This window comes from Aedes aegypti, chromosome 3 (genome assembly GCF_002204515.2).
Source record: "Aedes aegypti strain LVP_AGWG chromosome 3, AaegL5.0 Primary Assembly, whole genome shotgun sequence".
Taxonomy (NCBI): domain Eukaryota; kingdom Metazoa; phylum Arthropoda; class Insecta; order Diptera; family Culicidae; genus Aedes; species Aedes aegypti.
This window is the reverse complement of record NC_035109.1, coordinates 397660306-397685221: the sequence shown is the minus strand read 5'-3', so window position 1 is coordinate 397685221 and position 24916 is coordinate 397660306. Positions and strand designations below refer to the sequence as shown.

Sequence of the window (24916 nt, the reverse complement as noted above, 5' to 3'; positions counted from 1 at the left end):
TGTACGCATATTTATCGATCTACAGCAAATTGTAAACAGTTTTCTCCTAATTTTTCAATTGGTAATCTCAGAATAACATGTCATGAAAATAATATGTGGAAAATAAAATCGATTTTATTACAGCAGTGTTGCCAATTTTGATGATTGTCAATGTACTTTGATAGGTCTTCTAAGAATAAAGCAATTGTGTTTCTGTTGTGCTTTAAATGTGACGTGGGGACTTACTAAGTAACTCTATGAAGGCGTAAGTTATTTTTCATATTAAAACTATATTAGGACTTCCGTCAGGACGTACTTTTACACAAAAAATTCTACTCATATCAATTCCCATCAAATTTAAAAAAAAATTTCTATAAAAATATACGGGAAAATTGATTTTATAATATCTGTAAAATTGTTGCTCCAAAAATAACTTGATTTTTTCCATCAGGCTTCTGATTGATGATGCTTTCGAAGAACAAGCCTTTTTTGAAAATAGAAAATATAAATTATCGAATTTTCCAGCCAATTTCTTACAATCATTGATTTTGATAACCTCAAAAAATCGATCGATCTAATCGTTGTTCCATATTCGTGTGAAATTTAATTATTTTGGAGAATTTTTATTATCACAACATTGTACAATACTAGTCGAACGATGTGCAAAAAACCGATTGAAATTTCATTGATTAATAAGAAAGATACAGCATGCACAAGGTGTCCACTTTATAAAATGAACAGTCCTTAAAATAGTTTATTTTTTTAGAAATTGGGACAGTACGAGTTCTTGAAGACTCCTTTCGGATTTTGTAACAGTCCGGCTAGCTTCAGTCGTTTTGTGGCCTACGTGTTCCGTGATCTAATAAGAAGGGGTCTGCTGATAATTTATGTTGACGATGCAATTATTCCGTCGTAGTCCGAAGAAGAAAACATCGACGTATTGAAGAAAGTGCTAAAAGTGGCTGCTGAGAATGGGATTCAGTTTAATTGGGAGAAATCTCAATTATTGAAGAACGAAGTGGACTATCTGGGTTATGTGATTGGTGATGGTAGTTATCGCATAAAAATAATTCGCGCTGTGAAGCATTATCGTGAAACCTCCAATGTGAAGTAGTTACAACGATTGCTATAGTTTCACGAGCTACTTCCGAAAATGAATTCCGGAGTACGCGTTGATTGCGAAACCGTTCACTTCGCTTTTGAAGAAGGGCGTGTTGTATGAGTTCGGTGAATCTCAGCGAAAGAGCTTCTTGTCACTGAAACAGTGCTCAGTGTCCGACCCCGTTTTGAAAATCTACGATCCTGTTGCCGGAAAGGAACTGCACACCGATGCTTCCAAGGTAGGGTACGGTGATATGCTTCTTCAGAAGAGTGGTGACGGGAAGCTACACCCAGTGAATTACATGAGTCAGCAAACTTCGAGTGCCGAGAAGAATTACAGTGCGTACCATTCGGAAGTTTTGGCAGTGATAAAAGCCGTCGACTGGTTCCGTGTGTACCTGTTGGGAATTCCGTTCAAAGTCGTGACGGATTGTGCGGCATTTCAACATACGATGAAAGCAAAGCAGTTGGGATACCGAGTGGTGAGGCGGGCCTTGATGCTGGAAGAGTTGAACACCGAGCGGGAACCAGAATGAAGCACGTCGACGCGTTGAGTTGAGCTCCTGTGATGCTGACTTCGAGTGATCCAATGGTTGAAATGATAAGAAGTACTCAGAAGTGAGATTATCAGCTAAAAGTGATTACCGAACTGTTGAAGACACAAACTTACGATGATTATTTTGTGAGTGATGATTTGCTGATGAAACTGATTGATGGACGAGAAGTGATTGTTGTTCCAGCAGAGCTTCAGAGTGAAGTGATCCGAAGAGCGCACGAGAACGGACATTTTGGTGTGCGGAAGCTCGAAGACGTTATCAAATGTGACTTTTTCATACCGAGTCTGGCTGAGAAGATGAAGAGGCAGATTGAGTGTTGTGTAAAGTGCATTTTGGCGAATCGCAAGCGAGGAAAAGTTGACGGATTGTTGGCTCCGATTCCGAAAGGTGATGTGCCTTTTGACACGTACCATGTGGATCATCTTGGACCAATGGACGTCACCGAGAAGATGTATAAGAACTTGTTTGTCGTTATCGATGCATTTACGAAGTTCACGTGGATATACCCGACGAAAACTACTAATGCCCATGAAGTGATCCAGCGATTGCAAAATCGAAGCGAATTGTTTGGGAACCCACGTAGAATCATCAGTGATAAAGGAGCAGCGTGCACCTCGAATGACTTTAAGGTGTACTGTGCCGAGCAGAATATCGAACATGTGGAGATCACAACCGGAGTTCTACGGGGAAACGGCCAGGTAGAAAGGTCGAACCAAGTGAAACTGGCGATGCTCACGAAGCTCAGTGTGAATTTTTTGACAAAGTGGTACAAGCACGTTGCGAATATACAACGGTGGATTAATGCGAGCGGTCACCAAAGCACTACTGTGTCCCCATTCGAAGCCATTTTCGGAGTACAGATGCGCCATGTCGGTGACGTACGATTGTGTGAGTTGTTGGAAGAGATCCGTGTCGCTGAGTTTGATTATCAACGAAACGGCATCAGAGCAAAAGCCAGAGCAGCGATCGAGAAGGCACAGCAGGATCAGCGACGCTTATGTAATCTGCGATCACGAGAGGCACCTACCTACAAAATCGGCGATGTGATTGCTATCAAGCGAACGCAGTTTGGTCCAGGTAGGAAGTGCGGCTGAATTTCTCGTACGTCCAGCTCAATAACCGATACGACGTCGAGAAGATTACCGGAGAAGGACCGAAGAAGACATCGACGGCGGCTAGTCATCTGAAGCCGTACCGGGTCTGGAGACCAGAACCTTTGCATGATGACCGAGTTGTGAGGACGGACGAAGAAGAGCAGTAAATCGTTTTCGTAGCCAAGTGCCGCAGTTGAGTTGAGGTCTTCCGCAAGATTAGGAGTGTTTCAGACCACTCCGTAATAATTTTGTTAAGTGATTCCATTTCCATATTTTAACAATGCAATCATTAAATAAAGAAAAATCGTTAAACGCGTCTCCTACCTACCAAAGTGGATACTATATGCGCACTTGGCATGACTTTTTCAGACTTTCTGCGATCATATATACGATGCCACAAAATTTGGATGAAAATTAAAAAAAATCCAGCAAGCCTCGAACGCGAGACCTTTCTATTAGGAATCGAACACCTTACCACTGTTCACCAAGAGCTACATAAAATGAAAGTGAATATTTGCCAATATTTGGCATCTTGTGCGATTCTGATTTTAAACGTACGAATATGTGATTTTGGATGTACATGAATACGTGGTTCACCGGGATGATTATGACTCCAGGAACCATGACCCAACCAAATTATGAATTTCATGACTTGTAAATCATGATTTGGGAATCAGATTTTTGCCGTGTATGAGACAAAATCGCAAACAAATTTGATCAAATCTATACAAACTACGTGTGACGACGAAACCCGCCCCGCGATGGAGATGCCCTAACGGCCGACGGTTCTGTTTGTTTTCCATTGCTTCGTTGCTTCGAGATCTGTCAGCAGCGATCCGATTACGATGTTGACGAGGTAAAGGCAGAAGGCAAATAACAAGTGGCAGCATAGTGTGAGCGCTCTTCCATCGTGCGAATGAACAATTTATAGTTTAAAAATTTATTGATATTCTAAAAATTGTGAAAAATCCTACTTAATACTACTATTTACAATTAGTCGTAAGTAAAAATGAATTTGTTGGAGATGAAACGGTTGTCACTCGAGGCGAAAAAGAGCATCGTTCGTCAATTTTCGCAAATCGGTAGTGAAGTGAGCAGCTTAAGTGGAAGTGAAGTGACGAGTTCCGAAGACAAGGTTCGAAGTTGGTTGCAGAAATCTGGCGAGCAGACAGAGGGAAACGGACAATCCACGTCAGCAGCGAAGGGTACCAATAACGTCCTGGAGAGTTCATCAAAGGCGGTTTTCAGTGCAATTCGTGGACCGAATCTGGGCTCAAGTAGGACAACGAAGCACTCAACCGATAAGATTCCCCACGAACTAGAAGCTGAAGAGGATGAAGATTCCGTGTTCCAACAAGTAGCAAGGCAGGTCATGGTATAGCAAGCGGTGGTGCTCACGATCCAGAGGAGAATAGCCCAACCAGTCGGCAGCTAGCAGCGCGGCAAGTAATGGGAAAGGATCTGCCAACGTTTTCCGGAAATCCTGAAGAGTGGCCCATCTGGATAAGCAACTTCCAGCGTTCAACAGAGACTTACGGATTCTCACTGGACGAGAATCTGATCCGTCTGCAGCGTAGTCTCAAGGGACCAGCAATGGAAATGGTGCGGTGCAGACTGCTCTCCCCTGCAAGTGTTCCCCACGTAATCAAAGTACTCCAAATGCGTTACGGTCGACCAGAAATATTGATACGGGCACTCACCGAAAAGATTCGACAGCTCGCCCCTCCAAAGATGGATGATTTGGATAGTATAGTAGATTTCGGGCTAGCGGTTGATAGCTTGGTCGAACACTTGAAGACCGCAAAGCAACAAGCACATCTAACAAATCCGTCTTTGTTGCACGACCTGGTCGCGAAACTTCCCGTCGATTACCGACTGAAATGGTCGGCCTTCAAGAGCTCCGTGGCAGTGGTTAATCTCGGAACATTCGGAAGATTTACGTCGTCGCTGGTGGAGTTAGCCTACGAGGTTATGGATGATCAGCCTACTACAAAGACAAAGGGAGTTATCCAAAAGCCCAAGGATCGAAGTTACGTTCACGCGCACACGGAAAGTTCTTCGACTGGGCCAAGTTCAGCAAACAGTTGCTCATGCATTTCAGCCAACCGGGTGAAGAAGATTTGTCTTGCTTGCGAGAGGGATGGACACAAGGTGGCAGAGTGTTTCATCTTTAAAGCCATGAGCATTGACGACCGGCTCAAGATAGTTAGCCAGAATGCTCTTTGTAGGACTTGCCTGAACCAACACGGCAAATGGCCATGTAAGACGTGGAAAGGATGCGGAATAGAAGGTTGTCGGTTACGTCATCATACGCTGCTGCATACCGTAGAGCCGGCGGTACCACATCTTGTATCCAGTCAGTTGAAACGTGGTAGTTGTGGCCCAATATTCCGAATTGTACCGGTGACGTTGTTCGGAAAAGATCAGCGAGTCAACGTGTTTGCATTTGTGGATGAAGGTTCACAGACTTCGCTTGTGGATGATGCGGTAGCTGAGCAACTAGGTGTCACAGGTTCACCTGGGACATTAAGTCTGCAATGGAACCAGGGATGAAGTAAACTCACGCATCATACAGATGGAGATATCCAGCGAATCGTCAATGAATCGCTACAAGATAGTGGGAGTGCGTACGGTGGGATGTCTCCGGCTGCCGGCGCAATCCTTGTGCTACAAAGACTTGGCAGAAATATACCCACATCTCCGAGGTTTACCGATCACCGACTACGCAGATGCTACCGAAGCTCCTTATTGGTCTTGACAACCTGAAACTCACGATTCCACTGAAGATTCGAGAAGGAGGTTGGGGTCAACCCATGGCAGCCAAATGTCGTTTAGGCTGGAGCATCTACGGCTGTTCACGATCAGCTACGGAATCGGTTACCTGTGGGTTTCAAAATTGTCCGCGACTATATAACGCTGGATAATTCCGGAGTGCAACCTCCAATATCTCCTTTAGAATCGGAGGAAGATAAGCGAGCACGACAGCTACTCCAGACCACCACTCGCAGAATCGGCAACCGTTTCGAGACTGGTTTGTTGTGGAAGTGGGACAACATGCAGTTTCCAGATAGCTACGGGATGCACTTCGTCGGTTGCTATCGTTGGAGAAGAAACTTAACAAGGAACCGCAACTTTACGAATGCGTGCGGCGACAAATACAGGAATATGAGGAGAAAGGCTACGCTCATCGTGCAACTGAAGAAGAACTCTCCAAAACCAATTCCGAGAAGAGCTGGTATTTGCCGTTGGGAGTAGTCTTGAACCCTAAAAAACCCAACAAAGTTCGGATTATTTGGGACGCTGCCGCAAAGGTGAACGGAATATCGCTCAATTCGGCGCTTCTGAAGGGTCCGGATTATCTTGCTTCACTGATAGAAGTGTTTTATCATTTCCGTCTCTATGCTGTCGCATTGACAGGAGACATAAAGGAGATGTTTCATCGCCTTCTCATCCGGCAGGAGGACCGCCAATATCAACGATTTCTATGGCGGGATCGCAACTCGGATGAAGTAAATGTGTACGTTATGGATGTGGCGATATTTGGAGCGACATGTTCCCCAAGTTCGGCACAATATGTCAAGAACGTGAATGCTCTGGACTTCGAAAGTGAATCTTCTCGGGCGGTGACTGAAATCGTCCGCTACCACTACGTCGACGATTATCTCGATAGCTTTCCTACGGTTGAAGAAGCAGTGAAGGTCGGGACTGACGTTCGTCGTATACATGCGGCAGGTGGATTTGAAATACGGAATTTTCTTTCAAACGATCCGGCGTTTGCAGCAAGCGTAGGGAAAAAATCCACATCGATGGAGAAAATGATCAACCCGGAGAAGGAGAATAATGTGGAGTCTGTCCTCGGTATGAAGAGGATCCCAATCGGTGACAACCTCACCTACACATTCGTAGTACGCGCCGATCTTGAGCATGCGCTGAATAGAGCTCATGTGCCGACCAAACGACAAGTGCTACGCGTGGTCATGAGCCTGTTTGATCCGTTAGGGTTGATCAGCTATTTCGTGATTCACGGGAAAATTTTAATGCAGGAGATTTGGGCTTCCGGTGTAGACTGGGATGAACCAATTAGCAGCGAACTTTGCGAACAATGGCGACGGTGGACAGATTTTCTGCCACAACTGGACTCCGTTCGAATTCCTCGTTGCTATTTCTCATCAGCGGACTACGAAACCTACTCTTCTCTCCAGGTTCACGTCTTTGTAGATGCTAGTAAATCGGCGTTTGCTAGCGTTGTCTATTTCCGAGTAGAGTCGAGAGGAACAACAGCGGTGGCATTGGTAGCCAGCAAAGCAAAGGTGGCCCCATTGAAGATGATGTCCATCCCTCGATTGGAACTTCAAGCCGCTGTATTGGGCACCCGATTGCTCAATAGTGTCATCTCGATGCACCAGCTTCCAGTCAGTCGTCGCGTTTTGTGGACAGATTCCCAGACGGTCATTGCTTGGTTGCGTGCCGACCACCGACGATATCAGCAGTTCGTAGGCTTCCTTGTGGCAGAAATTCTATCGACGACGGACGTGCAGGAGTGGAGGAAAATTGACACCGAGCTGAACGTAGCGGATCTTGCCACAAAATGGGGTAAGAGACCGAGTTTTGACGACTCTAACACCTGGTTTCGTGGTCCGGATTTCTTATTGGCGCCGGAAAGCTTATGGCCAAAGCAGGAGGTGACATCGAGTACCACGGAGGAAGAAGTTCGTATTGTAGGCGTACACGTGGAGCAACCCGCTCCCCTGATTGAAGTTGGGAGATTCGGCCGATGGGAAAAGTTGCTTCGTATTACAGCATACGTCCGGCGATTTGTCGATAACTTGAAGAGGAAGAAAAATGGCGAACAACTGGAATTTGGTGTGTTGAAGCAAAAGGAACTGGTCCACGCGGAGATCATGCTACATAGTCAAGCGCAGCAAGAATACTTTGCCGAGGAAATCAAGCAACTTAGTGGAAAGGAGAAAGAAATACAGCTTCGGTACTCGGTGGTATCCAAGTCTAGCCGTATTTTCAAGTTGTGGCCGTTCTTGGATCAATTTGGGGTGCTGCGGATGCGAGGAAGGATCGGTGCCGCGTCACACGTTCCGTATGCAGCAAAATTTCCAACGATTCTACCACAACAGTCACGGATCAGCTTTCTTATTGCGGACAAGTTTCATCGTCGTTTCCGTCATGCTAATAGGGAGACGGTGATTAACGAAATGAGACAGGAATTCTATATACCGAAGATGCGTACGTTGGTTGCGAAAGTTGTGCATGACTGCATGTTCTGTCGTGTGCGCAGGGCTGTACCGCGGCCGCCTCCAATGGCCCCACTGCCGAATGCTCGGTTGACGCCGTTCGTGCGGCCATTTACGTTCGTCGGCTTGGATTACTTCGGGCCGGTTTTGGTAAAGGTGGGACGCAGCAACGCCAAACGCTGGATTGCACTCTTCACGTGCTTGAGTATTCGGGCAGTTCACATGGAGATTGTTCACAGTCTGTCAACAGAATCTTGTATTCAAGCAGTTCGAAGGTTCGTTTCTCGTCGAGGTTCGCCGGCGGAAATTTTTAGTGACAATGGGACCAGCTTTCATGGCGCCAACAACCAGCTTCAGAAGGAGATAGAAGATCGAAATACAGCATAAGCGTCGGTGTTCACTAATTCGAACACCCGTTGGTCGTTCAATCCACCGGGTACACCCCACATGGGTGAGGTGTGGGAAAGGATGGTGCGGTCCGTCAAAGAAGCCATCAAGTCAACGCTGGAAACATCGAGGAAGCCAGACGATGAAACGTTAGAAACCGTGATCATCGAAGCGGAAGGTATGGTTAATACGCGCCCACTAACCTATATCCCTTTGGAATCGGCGGACCAGGAGGCGCTTACGCCGAACCACTTCTTATTGGGAAGTTCTTCTGGTGTAAAGCAGTTGCCAGTTCTTCCAACAGACTATCGTACGACGTTGAGAAGTAGTTGGAACTTGGCGAAACATTTGGTCCATGAAATGTGGAGACGGTGGTTATCGGAGTATCTGCCGGTGATTTCACGTCGTTGCAAATGGTTCGACCACGTGAGGGATTTGAAGAAAGGAGATCTTGTGCTGGTGGTAAATGGAAACGTGCGAAACCAGTGGGTTAGAGGACGAGTTGAACAAGTCGTGAAGGGAAAGGATGGACGAGTGCGGCAAGCGTGGATACGCACGAGAGCTGGTGTCGATCGCAGGTCAGTAGCCAACTTGGCTTTGCTCGACGTCATGGAGAATGGTGAACTTAACCAAGGCGATGGTAGCGGTTCACGGGTGGGGGGATGTGACGACGAAATCCGCCCCGCGATGGAGATGCCCTAACGGCCGACGGTTCTGTTTGTTTTCCATTGCTTCGTTGCTTCGAGATCTGTCAGCAGCGATCCGATTACGATGTTGACGAGGTAAAGGCAGAAGGCAAATAACAAGTGGCAGCATAGTGTGAGCGCTCTTCCATCGTGCGAATGAACAATTTATAGTTTAAAAATTTATTGATATTCTAAAAATTGTGAAAAATCCTACTTAATACTACTATTTACAATTAGTCGTAAGTAAAAATGAATTTGTTAACTAATAGATTTATAAACCCAGAAATTTATTAATTGTAGCCTACTTAACCTAAAACGTCGCCTAAGACATAAAGGGAAGAATTTCGAGGTGTAAAAGGTTACTGAAAAATTGTAAGTACATAACATAAACCTGTAAACACAAATTACATATTGAATAATTACAGCTAAAGCCTATCCTAACAAATACTAGCGTTTGTATTGCTCTTGGAATCGGTGACAACACTACGATTTTTTTGAAAATGGGGATTATGGGGATATGGAGGTCGCCATTGCTTCTGTGAAATAAAAATGTTCTTGACTTCCCCCCTAATCCCCCTCCAGAAAAAAATCCTAGCTTCGTCAATGTATACAGCCTCTTCTTCCGTTGGCAAATCCTTCAAAAATGTCTGCATCGTTTGTTCATAATTTGAAGCGACATACGAAAGCATTAATCGCACAGAGCTTTGAAGCCTTATGGACAAGAACAGATTTTCCAGGAAGCTAATAATGCTGATTAAAATAATAATGGACGGTATGTTGAATTGTGTGCAAATATCAATTAAATAATACAGTTCACTTGAATGCCACTTAAAACTAAGACAAGATGGATTTTCGTGCCTATTGTTCAACATTGCGCCAGAAGGTGTTATGCGCAGAGTCTGGATTAACAGTCTGGATTAAAATCCGGAATTGAATTCTGAGAAAATTGAGAATAACCATCACTAATCGTTATCAGTAACAGTCATGATCTGCAACACATCATGACAACCTGTTTGGCAATGCCTGGCCAAGATATGATTTACATAACATCCAGTCATTTTTTCTGCTTCGCTGATACCATGTGTATATTTGATAGAACATTTTTAATTATGACAGATATGTAAACCCACCAGTAGTTTTTTTTTTGTTCTACCAGCTAAGTACGCAACCCTTAGATGGCATTCTTTGTCATCGTTAGACCCGTGGAGTAAGAGGTAGGGGCTTGTGAGGACCATCGCTATGTTGGACGCTCCTTCCTGGTTGTCAACTCACCATTTTGCAACCCAAACCCACCAGTAGTACGAAGTAACAAAAGTAGATGGTAGTCGGGTAACGGTCGTAGCTTGGACCCCGAAGGGAAGTGATATTAGTTTTTTTGTCCCATTTGATGAATTGCACAGCGTAACTAAATCAAAGAACTTACCAAAATGTAGAGAAAAACTTCCTCTACGAGATAAAGATGCCCATACGTCATGAAGGATCCAAAAAACGTCGAGAATAATTGAATTGCGATGCACTGCTTTTCATTATTTTGGACACACCAAAACATTTTGGGCCCTCAAAGTATATATTTTCATCACCCGGCATTTTTTATCGTTTTGCGACTAAGTCCACGACACTGGTTGTATGATTTGCTTGCCCATAGTCTAATCCAGTGCTTCCCAATTTTTTTTAAACTTTTGCCCCCTTATTAGGTTATTTAATTATTTTAATTATGCGTTGTACGCCAAAAAATGTCCTCGACTCGCATATCCATAGAATCATAATACAATAACTATTGTTTACATTGAAAAATATTTTCACAAAAAAAAATGTTATCTGTGACTAACCATTCTGATCTTGTAAAAATCTCAAATACCGTCCATTCCTAAAACTCACATGTTATTAGAAACCTATACACATAACACAAACATTTTGGGTTTGACAATAATCAAATGTTGTTTATAATAATTTTTAAATTACCATGATTAGAGACGGCTTTAATTTCTGTGTGCAACGTGTTGTGATGGTTGCATAGATGAACCGATTAAATTAAATTAATTTCAGAAAAAAACTCATTTTTTATGTACAAACGGCAGATGGAAGTGTGGAATAGTCCTATCTTTCCAAATTGCATGCAAATTGAGTTGGTCCTTCAATTTAAACTGGGAAATTTGCAGTAAAATTTCCCAGGGGTCCAAAATATATTCTTTACCCTAGTGGATGCGTCGAAAACAACACCATTCACGGTGAGCGGATCGGAATAGAAACCAGCGTTACGTAATAGATGAGTTTGTTTTCCTCGGATCCTTGCTGACGACGGACCACAATATAAGCCTTGAAATACGAAGGTACATCATCTGAGAAATCGTACCAACTCTTGATTCCTGAAGAACGTCAATCCAACACATTGTACCTTTTTTTTTGTAAAAAAAAAAAACATTATATTTTACGAGCATGAAGTATGCTTGAAGAGATTTCGCATAAAGTCCTTGATGAGTCTAGCATTTAGGTGATTGTTAAGGTGACACGGGAGACCGTGTTATATTCCCTATCTTTTATCTCACTTTAACAACTATCATCAAAACCATGTGGAAGCAAATCTCGAGTTTTAGTGAACCGATGAAGCTGAAAATTTATTAGGTTGTGCACTACATATATATAATCATAGTGATACATTTTTGCATCGATATATGGAGTGATTCTTGGGATTTGCTTCTTCAAATGGATAGGGTGATTATGATGACATCCCGTGCGGCCTTAAAGCTTTTCCGCCATTAAACTTGCAAAGAAGGTTTAATTTTTGATCTGGCACACACAAAGAGCGTGGAGAAGTAAAATAGTTTATACGGTTTTATTATATTTGGAACTATAAATCAAATAAAGAAAATAATGATTTGTGACAAATAAATCAGCCTTTGATCTAGGTCCTCTTTGAGCTTTCAGTTGTATAAATTCATTCTTTGCCTGTCAGTCATTGAAATTTTTGTACGTTTGTATTCAAATATTAAACTATTCAACTTGGGTCCCTGAAACTGGTAGAGGAATTTGATTTTTTAGCATCTCCTTGAACAGTCTCCGATTTTCCTCCAAATCCTCAAGTGAATAAAATGGTTCTGGAATAATCAATGCGAGTTTGATGCAGATAACATAATAGTTAGAGAAACTTATTTGTCAACACTTACGGCCCTTTTTCGGTCCCGTACGCCAGATTCCGAGCATCATCATCTGCATTCCTGGTTGTTCCCGTACCGAAGCCTGATAGCAGTCAACGTGTTTTGCTGGACACGGTGATTCCGAAGTTGTTGGATCTGATCCATTTGAGGAAACAATTATCAGAGCGATCAAAACTAGACAGTGGCAGATTCCTATTTTTGCAGCCATATTCGGGAAAGGATCGCTTTGAGTGTTGGAAAGGGACTGATGATGACTGATACGCTACGGGAATTTTCGTGTGACGAGGATCGTTTATTGAAACTGAAACTTAATTATGAAAACATTTGTGTTTCAGATATTGATAACGGTCACGACACTCTTGTAAGAGTGAGTTAATGCAAAGTTGAATGTTCAATCCTACTTTCAAGTACAGTGATCTCACTATTATGGGTCATTTCCATTTACATTGCAAGCAGAACAAAGCGACTTATAATCGTGACCATTTTCCCCATAATAGTGTAACCACTGTAATTTGAATTTATTTGAACTAGAGAATTCCAATTTTGATTTTTCAACTTATTGGGGATGGGCCTAGTGTAGTGGTTAGAACTCAAGCCTCTCACGTTGAGTACCTGGGTCGAATCCCATCCCCGAGACACTTATGACGTGAAGGTTATAGCACAGGTAACAGATGTTTATGCTAGAACAAACATTTCATGAAAAAATGTGTAAATATTCAAATTGAAACGCCACAATGCGAATTGCGTCAATCGGTGGTGAATATCAGTATCTTAAAATATTTCATATTCACCACTGACATCGTCATGGAAACTTAGCGATGACAGCGCCACCACGGTGTTGCTACTTGTGTTGCCATTCAAAATTACCATCAATTGGCTTACACAGTTTTACAACCGGACTTCAACGCCTGTTATCTGTGGTTATAGTGATGACATCCTTTGAAAGTGAAATAAAGCTGTTGGTCCCGAGATGAACTAGTCCAGGGCTATACATCTCGTTAATAAAGATAGAAAGAAATTACTCAAATATGACGCTATACAATATACCACTTTAGATAATTGTGTTTCAATCACATTATAGCCAATAAATTAATTTGTTGTATCTGATTCTGTGTAATAACTTATTGGTCATGCTACTCAAAGGCAACAGGAGTGTGTTCTTCTTGTTTGCAAATATGTTAAATGAATAGATTTACTTAGAAAAATATATAGCTTGATTGTTATTTTTGGTTCAATATGAGGTTCTTATCCTTTTTTTTACTAGTTCGTTTATTTAAGGCTCAATCGTTTATCGTTCTTTCTCGTGATGCATTCGTAATCTTTAGTGAAATGTAGTTAAATTTAGCGTTAGAATCCTTACAGAAAATCTATTAAAAGAAATCGATAATAGCAGTTACTCCTGAACGATAGTTAACACGAGAATTGTATTATTGGCAATACAAAGTAGTAAAACACTTGCTGTCATAGATTTACATACTGATAAATACTAACATATTGCAGCATCGCATTTGAACTACACTTGAGTAAACAAATCCGCCAGATGCCTAATGAACCCGTTTCAAGTCCATTGCCAGCCAGTGTCATGTACACATGTCGCTTTTCATCAATTTATTCTGTTCTCGATTGAACCTTTCGACTGAAAGTCCCAACAACAAAATTGAAATCAAGAACAAAAGTTCCCCAAAAAAATTTCGCTCTCAATGCTAGCCCAAATGCACAATAAAATCAATTTAAAACTTTTACCCTTCCATTGTGGCTCGATCCGCAAGCGGTTTCGGGTTTTTCCCTCTTCCAAAAGCTCTTCCGCAATCAACGATTTTTCTCTCGAAGCACAAAAAAAGAAACAAAAAACAATACACCATTTGAATTCAAAATTCATTGAACTCTCCGTTCAGGAACCCGGCCAGCCAAATCTGCTCTCAATTCAAAAATGTGCCTAAATTAACAAACAAACTACGTATACAATTGAATCGTCATTATCAGCGTTTCGCTACTCAGCTCCACTTCCTCCTGAATCATTCACTCGTCATAAAATGTGCAATTCAGAAGCGCATTCCGTATGCTAAACTGCGAAACTGCGCTGAATGAGACAACAGATGATGATGATGATGATGATGATGATAGCGCACTATCACCTCTCGATGTTCATTCCGCCATCCGGTGTCACTGTCGTTAGGCTTCATTCAGTATCGCTGACAGTGATCCTCTACTTTATGGAGACCGTTGTTGGTGGGCAGTGAGGGCACGGCTCTCCTAATCCGTTTGTTGTTTTCACTGTCGTACAGAGGTCCAGATTTTCAAATTGCTTGCAAAAAAAACAATTTTTCAAACTTGATTTTAAGTTAAGAAAGCGCAAACTTTGTAACATACAGCATATTCGTTTCTGGTCGACAACTTATTCTTACCTAGAATCAGCATTAGGGTTTCTGGTAAGGACCACTTTACCGGTATAACGGTACTGCAACATTCATTACCGGAATAACAGTGAAATACCAGTTGTTTTGAAATTTATCACAATGAAAATAGGAATATTTTGTACTTCACTTTTATCCGAGGGTAAAATTTTACATATTTTGAAAAATACAACAATTTGCGTGAGAATTTGGGTTTGAAAACTAAATTAATTTTTTTTCTACTTTCTTCTTCTTTTTCGTTCTGTCGGTTCCACATGCAACAGTGTGTACGGGGATAGCATCAGCTTAAGGTATATCAGCATTTAAAAACCCTTAAAATCAATAAATATATATATGTATGGAAATCGTCCTTAGAAGCAGTTACAAAATATTGATCGTCTAAGAAGTTTTTGACGACTAAAATTCATGAGGTATTAAATACTGAAAATGTTACTTATTCGAAGATTATGTGATAGACAGTTATTAATTCTTAACAACAATTATTAAGGGATATACGATAAAATAATGCCATATCCGTTTATGGAAGCTTGCTTAAGTTTGCCTAAATATTAATTTGTTAAAAAAATTAAGATCTTCAATAAATATGAACAACAGCAATTATGTTGTTCTATAAAAATCGAAAAATCGTGAATTTTCCCAAAATTTAGTTTTAAACCCTTAATTATGTTTCAGATTTATGGCTAAAAATAGTAAAATATTGAGAATGCGGATTTCCTTCATGATTCATTAAATCTGGACCTCTGTATGTCGTTACCGTAGGCGCGATTCTCCCTGTACCTTTAGCTGCTGCAAAAGTGCACAAGTAAGGCTCAAGGTTTTGTCTGTTCTTTGGATAAGCAGAAAATTGAGGGTTGAAGGTCGATTTCCGAGGGTAGACTATATGCAAATTTGGGGGTTTCACCATTTTTATGGAGACAAGGAAGCGTTTTGAGTTCCTGTTGCATTTTACTATAATGTCTTCTTCATGAAATTGCGTCTTATCTGGTACCGTACCTGCATCTCAACTTCTTATGAGCAGTTCAATAGTCGTTAACTGAGAGCTTCCTTTGCCAAAAGTCTAATTCAGCTATAGTTTATCTCATGGCAAACACAAAGATGCTCTATACTCGTTGGGCCGAAAGCCATTAGGCCGAATGTTGTTAGGACGAAACGGTTAATAAGCTGAAAGGGTCGTTGGGCCAAAATAATATTTGACTACTCAAGATGAAAAGCTTGAAAAACTGTTTCGAATGGCTATGACACTTACTAACTTTACTTTTGCTGGCTCTACGTCCTTCAAGACATGACCTGCGCCACAATGTTACGCCAACTAACTCGGTCTATGGCTGCTAACCTCGTCTCACGCTATTTCTAAAAGAATCAAAATTTCACCGAAGGAATATATTAAAACCTTCTGTTGATGAACATAGAAAACATCCGAAGTACATTAGATTTGCATAATCTGCTGGTTTAGACATAATGTGCGTTACATCGAAATAGTCGAAATTCATATCACAAAATTTACTATTTTTTAAATCAAATTGATAGATGCCTCAATATCATCAAAATGAATTTCAGCATTGAAATTATACGGAATTGTTCAAATTTTATTTGAATTTTTTCTCACTTCCAGGTGACACCTAGAGCTGAGCACTATGAGGATTTATAGGTATCGGCGATATCATATTGAATCAATATCGGTATCGGCGATATATCGCATTTGACATTATCGATATCTAACCGATATTCGATCATTTTCAAAAGAGATGTTTAAAAATGTAACTGACAATACTGGCTTCGTTTGACACCAACTGTTGCATTATGGAGTCGATTACTTAGGGATACTTTGCATATCAAATGAATTTTTAAAATGTATTGATCAATTTTCAATTATGTAGTATAAACAACAAATGTTGTTCTGATTTATCGGAACTGTTATCGGATCGATAATAGCTTTATCGATATCGTAAAATATCGAGCCGATAGATATCGGATATCGTATCGATAAAATCGATCCGATAATATCGATATTATCGATAATATCGATATTTGCACAGCCCTAGTGACACCATCACATAACTTCTTCCGCTTTGACCCAACCACAATCATCTAAAAATAGGAAAAATAAACTTATTACAAATCACCCTAACAGCCTTTTCGAGTACCGATAGTGCCCAACAAACGCCCGGAATAACCAACGTCCAACCTTCGCCACCCCTTCTAATACCGTTTTGCTTCGAATTGCCGGACGCTTCGAAAGCCGGACACTATGATTATTTTTACGTTTTTTCATAACATAAAATTAAATATTCTTGTAACACTTATGCAGTAAACTATTTTTTTGCTTCAATTGTATATTATTAATGTTAATGTATCGTTGTAGGCATTAAGATATTGATAGCAAAAATAAAAGAACGAAATGCGTATCGATACTCACACATTTCAACGCGTGTTGGACTGCATCTCATAGTTGCCATAAAGCGTAGAGTAGCAATTTTGCCATAATTGTTTTTACCTTTCTGGTAGCTTCAGAGTTATTTACGACTTGAAACTTTTGTGGTTACGTGTAGTGAACTGTTCAAAACCCTAAAATATCTAGTTGGTGAGTTGAATTTTTTACAAAATATGCCACAGTTCCGTCAAAAAGAAGTGTCCGGAAAACGAAGCAAAAGTATCCGGATTTCTAATCAACCTTATATGAGTGTCCGGATTTCGGAGCAAGACACATCTCTTGTTTTCGCATATTTAAACGTTTTTTGAATCGCTATTTTTATTACACTATGCTAAAAAATAAACATAAAACAACGTTAAATTACACAGTACATTATGGAAATAATTATCATTAATTGTAAAAATTATGCTTGAAGTTAATGCAGTGCTTAAGTGTCCGGATTTCGAGTCATAACGGTACTTCATGTCTGATGATGGTCGATCTCCTCGTTTGCCTCGGTTCAAGTCCCCAATGAATAGCCCGTTCGAAACATGCCTGCATTGCGAAGCTGATCACAATGCAACAGCCATCATCGGAGCCAGGAAAAAAATCCAACCTAACCTAACCCAACCGAATGCAAATTTGTTCTGGCACTCTTTGCCATACACTACTGGTGGGGGTGCAAAACGTAACTACGGATGCATCACAACAAACCGACTCCGTCCAACTGGTGGAAATTCTTTTTTCAATACGAATGCTGCAGTAGCACTCTCTCTAGACGAACGTTGAATAAAAAAAATCGGTCGTTCAATAAAATTGCCGGGAAAATGGACATTCAGTTTGCCCTGGTGGAATTCCGTATTGGTGGTTTTGAATGCATAAATGTCCACTCATGGTAAACTCCGTTTCCCTAGTTAGGTTCGTGATAAGGTTCAATACTTCATCGAGTGGTGAACATTTTCTGTTAGTACAATTTTTTTTTGCAACTTACAATGATAGAAGTCTAGGTAGGGGGAGATCCCCCAGTACCGAACACTTAAGCCACTAAATTCATAATTCGAAAAATATTGGTATTATGAGCTCGTGTTACCCATTTATGATAAATATTATCATTTTTATAGTGTATAAAAATAAATTTGAAAATATAAATATGAATTTTGACATTGCATTTTGATGATGTATTTTAGTACCAAATTGATCGATCTTGAAACGTGGCACCCAATACCGGACACGATCTGACAATGCGTCGAATTCTGTAAATTTGAATATCATTGAATGTGTTTACTATGGGAATAGTATACAATTGCCAATTCATTGCATTTGCAACATTTACAAGAACAATTTGAGTTTTTCTTAGTTTACAAGATGTCCATCAAAATCCTCTTTCATATATGATGAAAAATAGCACATTTTACGATGTTGTTCTGAATGTTCATTCTTCTTAATTTTATCGCATGTTTGATACCATGATCGACGGAATCCATGAAAAATGAATGTATTTTGAGACACTGGTGCAATAATTACAAAGATAACATATAACAAATCAAGCTGTCCGAAACTGGGGGACAGGAGGTGCTTAACCCAAAATTGTAATTTGTCCGTATTTGGTTCAATTATAGTACAAAATACATTTATACTATCAAATAAGGATTATTTTCGAACATGCTTGCGTGATCCAATGTATTTTTTCATATTCAAAATAATTACTAAAAAGGCTCAATATTAAGGCGATACGTCAATTTTTTTAAGATTTTTAAACTTTTCTATTTCTTTAAAAAGGCATGCATATTTCAAGGATGTGTTATTCTACGCAAACATTAGTCTCCATAATAGCTTTCTTTCCTTCTAATACACCATCTTGATTGGACCATGATTTCTCAATTTTTTGACTTTGTCCGGTATTGGGTGCTGTCCGGTACTGGGGGATCTCCCCCTAAACAAAACGTGTCAACAGTAAATATTGCACCTATTGTTTAAACATGAAGAATATCGAAAAACAACTATAATTATTTGGGAAATTCTTGCAAAAACAGCTATCAGAGATTAAGCTTTCATTATTTCATTGAAAAAAATAAATAAAATAATACATTAAGAGGTGTTCTGGTTTCAGTATTGATTAGATTGAATTTGTGAATGAAATTTCATTTAAGTAAGAGTTACCAAAAAAAAGTTGAAAATTAGCGTTGATTCACTCTTTTCTCTCAATACTGCGAATGATTTTTAGATAAATTTACAAAAAATTTCTTTTTTCTTATTAAAATTTAGCATTTTTTATGAGATTTTATTGAGAAAAATACTTAAACATTATTTTTAATATTTATTTTGTACAACTTTTTTAAAATGTTTAGTTTTCACAGCAAACATTAGGACACGTCCAATTAAAACATCATTAATCCTTTTCTATTTGTAATAAATATTTCTGTTACATAATACAATATTTCGTATATACAATTATCGCCAAGCCATGGTGAATAAAAAATTTCGTAAACGAAAATTAAAACCTCTAATACCCAAGCATGCCAACCGTTGCCATCGCTCCTGACAGCGAGACTGCCAGAACGAAATCCATCACCGCCTGCTGCATGTCTGCCCCAGCGATGCAATCATATTTCGGATGGTCAGTCTTCGTAACTGGGAGCTCGTTTCCCCCCTTCTTGCATTGACTAGCTGATTGCAGCTATGGGGAGAAGGATCGGCAAAAGTTGGATCAAATCGTGGCCGACTACGCGGGGAAGCATTAGACCGAAAGCACGTGATTGGTTGCTTTGCGCTCATTCTCACTGCCTAGCGCGTGGTGCTGGCTAACACTGTGCAAGTTGTTCGGCGGGTCAGTAGAGAGCAGAGAGAAAGAGCGGTACCATAGAATGCTGGCAGTTTGAACGATGGTGTGGAGAGAGAGCCTCTGGCGGAAATATTTTGAACTGTCGCGCCAATAGATTCAGTGAGGACACCCACCGATGAAGGGAAATGAATTAATTGAATCAATTTTCGTTTCTACTTCTTTTGAATAATATATAAGCTGCAGACTAAATTTAGTTTTATTCACTTAGTAACTTATATAAAACCAGGTTTTAAAATTAAAAGAAATAGGTGTATAAAAGTAAGTTTTGTTTGCCCGTTGTTAACAATGAAGCATTACATTTGTTGAAACTAGTGGTCGATCTCGTGGATTTTCAAATGTTTTTCATAAGTTATCAAGAATTTCCAAGAACTTAGGTTAACAAATCCAAATTTTCAATGTGTTTTCTTAATAATTGTCGGTATATAAATATATTTTTTTCATAATTGGTTATTGAATAAGAAAGCCATAAATGTATTACATCCATTTATAATTTAAAATTGCTTTGATTAATTAAAAAATGCAACTGAGTTGCAAGATTTCACAGCAATATACAAACCAATTGTACACACACATAAAATTTACTGTTTTTACCCCGTTTCCTGTTCGTGATGAAATTCTTGTTTTTGAAGCTCTTTGAATATTTGTTATATGTACTTTATATATTTGCCTTTTGAATATTCTATTGTTTTATGAGAAAAGTTTGCTTGGTTGATTGTTATTTTGATTTCAATTTATAATGATTTAATCCAATAATGTTTCGATAAATGCAACTTTTGAAATTTTATGGAATATATTACTTTCATTACGAAAGGTTATAAAACTACCTCCAATGTGTTCGAGATTGCTTGAACGCCCTTCCCTTTAACGACGCTTATCAGTGGCGTGGGAAGTGAGTAGACATGTACTACGCACAAAAACACCTGGATAGGACAGTCAAAGGATTGTCCTACCCACGATTCAACAAAAAATAACAAGTTTAGCAGAAAGCTTGAAAAATAAATTAAACTGTAATCATCTGTTCAATATATATACAAGCTCGTGTGAAGAGTGACTGAGAATGTCTATATGAAACTAATTGTAAGAATTGTTACAAGAAATTTTTTTAACCGTTAGAAAAACATGGAACAACAAACGTTCTATGGAATTTCCGAATGAATCAATGGATGGTTTTTCAAAAATATCTATGTCCAACCCTGTAAATGTTCTTCGGCAAATTGCCATGAGTGTTCCTTTAGTAATTCTTGAGAAGTTGCTGGAACTTCCATAAAGAATTACCATGAGAATTATTGAAGAATCTTTGGATTAAATAATGGATTAATCAAAGAACAGTCCCATCGTATTATACAAAGCATGTGTGTGATGGCGCTAGCGAAAGTGCCATCACTCTTGATATAATCTATAAATGTATTGGTGAATTTATCGACGATATTCAAGACAATTTCTGAAGAACTCCCACAGTTAGATCTTGATAAATGATTTGATCAAATTGCTACTGATATTTGTGGCATCATTCATACAAATATTTAGAACAGATTATGATGCAAGATTGGTGACTTAATTCCAGTAAAATATTTCATGGAGAGTTTCTACGCGATCAAACATTTTCCGAGAATTTTCAGTTTCTTCTGAAAACTTTTGCTATAAGCCGAATTTTTGCTGTTTACCAATTTGTCATCTAGGAAATTAGAACAAACTCACTGATTGTTAAGACAAGAAGTTTGGTCTTTTTTTTTGTCAAAATTGTTTTGTAAATTCAATTAAAAAAGGTATAAATATAAAGGATATTCATACGTTTTAATATGAATGATAATACAAGTTGATACAATGAATGATCAAAACGACAGGGCTGATAGCAAGTTTCTTCTGGGAAGCTTCTGGAAACGCTGGAGCTTCTGGAGGCTTTTCGTACTCGTGCTGCATGCACTAGAACAGCGATTTTGCGCACGGGGCCATCTACGTCTAATACCTTCTGGGCCGTTGGGGGACCGTTTAGCGGCCACGTACGGACTACAAAATTTTACCTGATTTTTTTTTTACCAAAACGAGCACTTTATAGTGACGAACTTATAACATTTCACATTTTCGAAAAATAAGGGACGGCCTACTGGAGAGGCTTCTTCGGAAGCTCCTGGAGAGAATTCTTAGGGAGCTCCTGAAGAGGCATTTTGGCTTTTTGGAAGCTCTTGGAGAGTCTTCTTGGAAAACTCCTTCAGAGGCTTCTCGGTTAGCTCTTGGGAGGCTTCTGGAAAGCTCCTGGAGAATCTTCTGGGAAGCTGCTTGAGAAGCTTCTTGGGAAGCTCCTGGAGAGAGGTTTCGGGAAGCTCCTGGAGAAGCTTCTTAGAAATCCTCTGGAGAGACTTCTTAAAAGGCTTTTAGAGAATCTCCTGGAAAGGCTTCTTGGGTAGTTCCTGAGGCTTCTGAAGAGGCTTTCGGATAGCTCCTGGAGAGGCTACCGGGAATCTCTTGGAGAGGCTTCTTGAGTAGCTCCAGGAGAGGCTTCTAGGAAGCACCTGAGAAGATTCTGATAAGCTTTTCGACAAACTTTTGGGTAGCTCCTGGAGAGCCTTCTTGAGAAGCTCCTGGAGAGGCTTCTTGGTTAATTTCTGGAGTGGATTCTTAGGAAGCTCAAGGAGGGACTTCAAGTGGAGGCTCCTGGAGATGATACCGGGAATCTCCTGGAGAGGCTTCTTGGGAAGCTCCGGGATAGGCATTTGGAAAGTCCCTGGAGAGGCTTATTGGAGAGCTGCTCGAAAGGCTTTTAGGAAGCTCCTCGTGAGCCTTGTTGGGAAGCTCCTGGAGAGGCTTCTAGGAAGCACCTGAGAAGCTTATGGGAAGCTTTTCGAGAAACTTCTGGGAAGCTCCTGGAAAGTCTTCTTGAGAAGCTCCAGGAGAGGCTTCTTGAGAAACTTCTGGAAAGGCTTCTTAGAAAGCTCATGGAGAGACTTCAAAGAAGCTCTTGGGAAGGCTACAAGAAATTTCATGTAGAGATTTCTGGGAAGCTCCTGGAGAGGATTCTGAGAAGATCCAAAAGAGGTTTCTGGGAAGCTCATGGAGATACTTCTGGGAAGCTCCTGAAGAGGCTTTGAAGGAACACCCCGAGAGGCCTCTGGGAGCTCCATCTTGGGGAGCTTCTAAAGAAGCTTCTTTGGAAGCTCCTAAAGAGGCTTCTTGGGAAGTTCCTGGAGAGGCGTCTTGGGAAGCTTCTTGGGAATCTCCTAGAGTGGATTCTTGGGTTGCTCCGGGAGAGGCTTCTTGGGAAGCTCCTGGAGAGGCTTCTTAGGAAGCTCATGGAGAGACTTCAACGGAGCTTTTGGGTAGGCTACAAGGAATATCATGGAAAGGTTTCTGCGAAGCTCCTGGAGAGGAATTCGGGAAGCTCATGGAGAGACTTCTGAGAAGCTCATGGAGAGGTCTCCTGGAGAGGCTTCTGGGAGCTCCTTCTTGGAGAACTCCTTGGGAAGCTCCTGGAGAGCCTTCCTGGGCTCCAACCTTTCTTAATTTGTCTTGCATTGAATCCTTATGCAAAATTTCACAGTCCCTAGAGAAACCTTCAGATACTATAACGGGTCAAACAGTCTTTTCAAGGATTTCGTCTTTAGGAATTATCATAGTGATTATAGAACTTTTTCAGGGTTCCTACAGAGATCTCTCAGAAATTCTTCCAGAGATAATCCAAATAATGTTTAGAAGAATTTCTCCAGAATTTACTCCAGGAAATCTCTGAGAACTCCAAAGCTTCTACCTCCAGTAATTTCCTCAGAGCTTTAGAAAAAAATAGCTTGGAGCTTTTTCAAGAAACCCTGTAAGAATTACTCCGCCTTTTCATATGGATTCCTTCAAGACTCCATCCACAATTCTTCCCAGAAATCCAAAATTTTGCAAAGGGTTCTTCGAAAAAATAAATTTCTTTTTATTTCTCCAGTTTTTTCAAAGGTTTTTTAAAAGTTCCTCAAAAAATTCCCACTCAATCTCACATAATTTATTTAAGTTTTCACACGAGCTAATATTACAATAAATTTATCATTAATTTCTCTGATCATTCCTATACAAAATTGTACAGAGATTCTGTCCAATGGTTTTCGAAAAAAAATCCGTTAGAAAATCTTGCAAAATGCTATCCCGAAATTCGATTCTTTCTTGTTTTAAGTTACCTTGGAAAATTATCTTGCAAATCTTCTTAAATTCCCTCAAGAGTCCAGGCGTTATTTAAGAGATCATTATTCATTGAGAGTAACTTTCACTAGTTTCATATGGGATTTCTTCAGGATTTTCTTTAGAAGTTCCCCACGTATTTATTTTTTAGAAGAATTTCCCTGGTTTTTCCCTGGAGACATTCCTAGAAAAAAAAAATACTTTCAAGACTTACTTGAGAAAATGTCAAAGTATTACAGGAGGAATTTCTGCAGAAACTTTAGAATGAATATCTGAAGCAATTGCTGAAGATATGTCTAGAGAAATCTCTACTTGAAATCTATATAAATTCCTAAGTTTTATAGGAAATCCTCAAAAATTCTTGGCGGCATTTGTGGAGAAGTTATTGAATTAATTTTAAAAGATGTTTTGACCGGAAACCTTTAAGTAAGTCCCAGAGGAATCGATGCCCAGGGTATTTTAGAGGAGTTAGGGCTTACTTGCAACACCCTTTAGAAGACATATGGGTAGTGTGCAGCGCGTCACTTGGGTCTTTCCTTAGACTTGTGATGAAGTCCGCGGCTACTAAGCAAAGCCATGCTGAAGGTGTCTGGACTCGGTTCCCGGTCGGTCCAGGATCTTTTCGTAGTAAAAATGTCCGTCACAAATGTAGTCACGGAAGCTTTCTTATGAGACTACAAAGCTCTCCCAAGAGATCTTCACAGAAATCATTCCATAACTCTCTTGAAGTATGTTTTCACAGATAAATATTTGCAGAACTATCAATCCAAATCTCTTCGGAAGACTTTTTTTTATCTTTTACGTATATTCACATAAGTTTCCACTAAATTCCCTATCCTTTTTAACCCTCTGTACATGCAATGCGATAAAAATGACTCCAAATGCAAATTCAT

The 24916-nt window shown here is 40.0% G+C and overlaps 2 long non-coding RNA genes across 2 annotated transcripts in view; both read right to left on the bottom strand.

Moving 5' to 3' along the window:
- Positions 1-24916, bottom strand: part of LOC110679649 — a 396178-nt gene that overhangs the window by 312199 nt on the left and 59063 nt on the right. The window lies entirely within an intron of this gene.
- On the bottom strand, positions 11926-12606 carry LOC110679648. Its single transcript, XR_002502678.1, has 2 exons — positions 12215-12606; positions 11926-12145 (listed from the first exon to the last, which is right to left on the bottom strand). It is a non-coding gene; the product is annotated as an uncharacterized LOC110679648 (long non-coding RNA).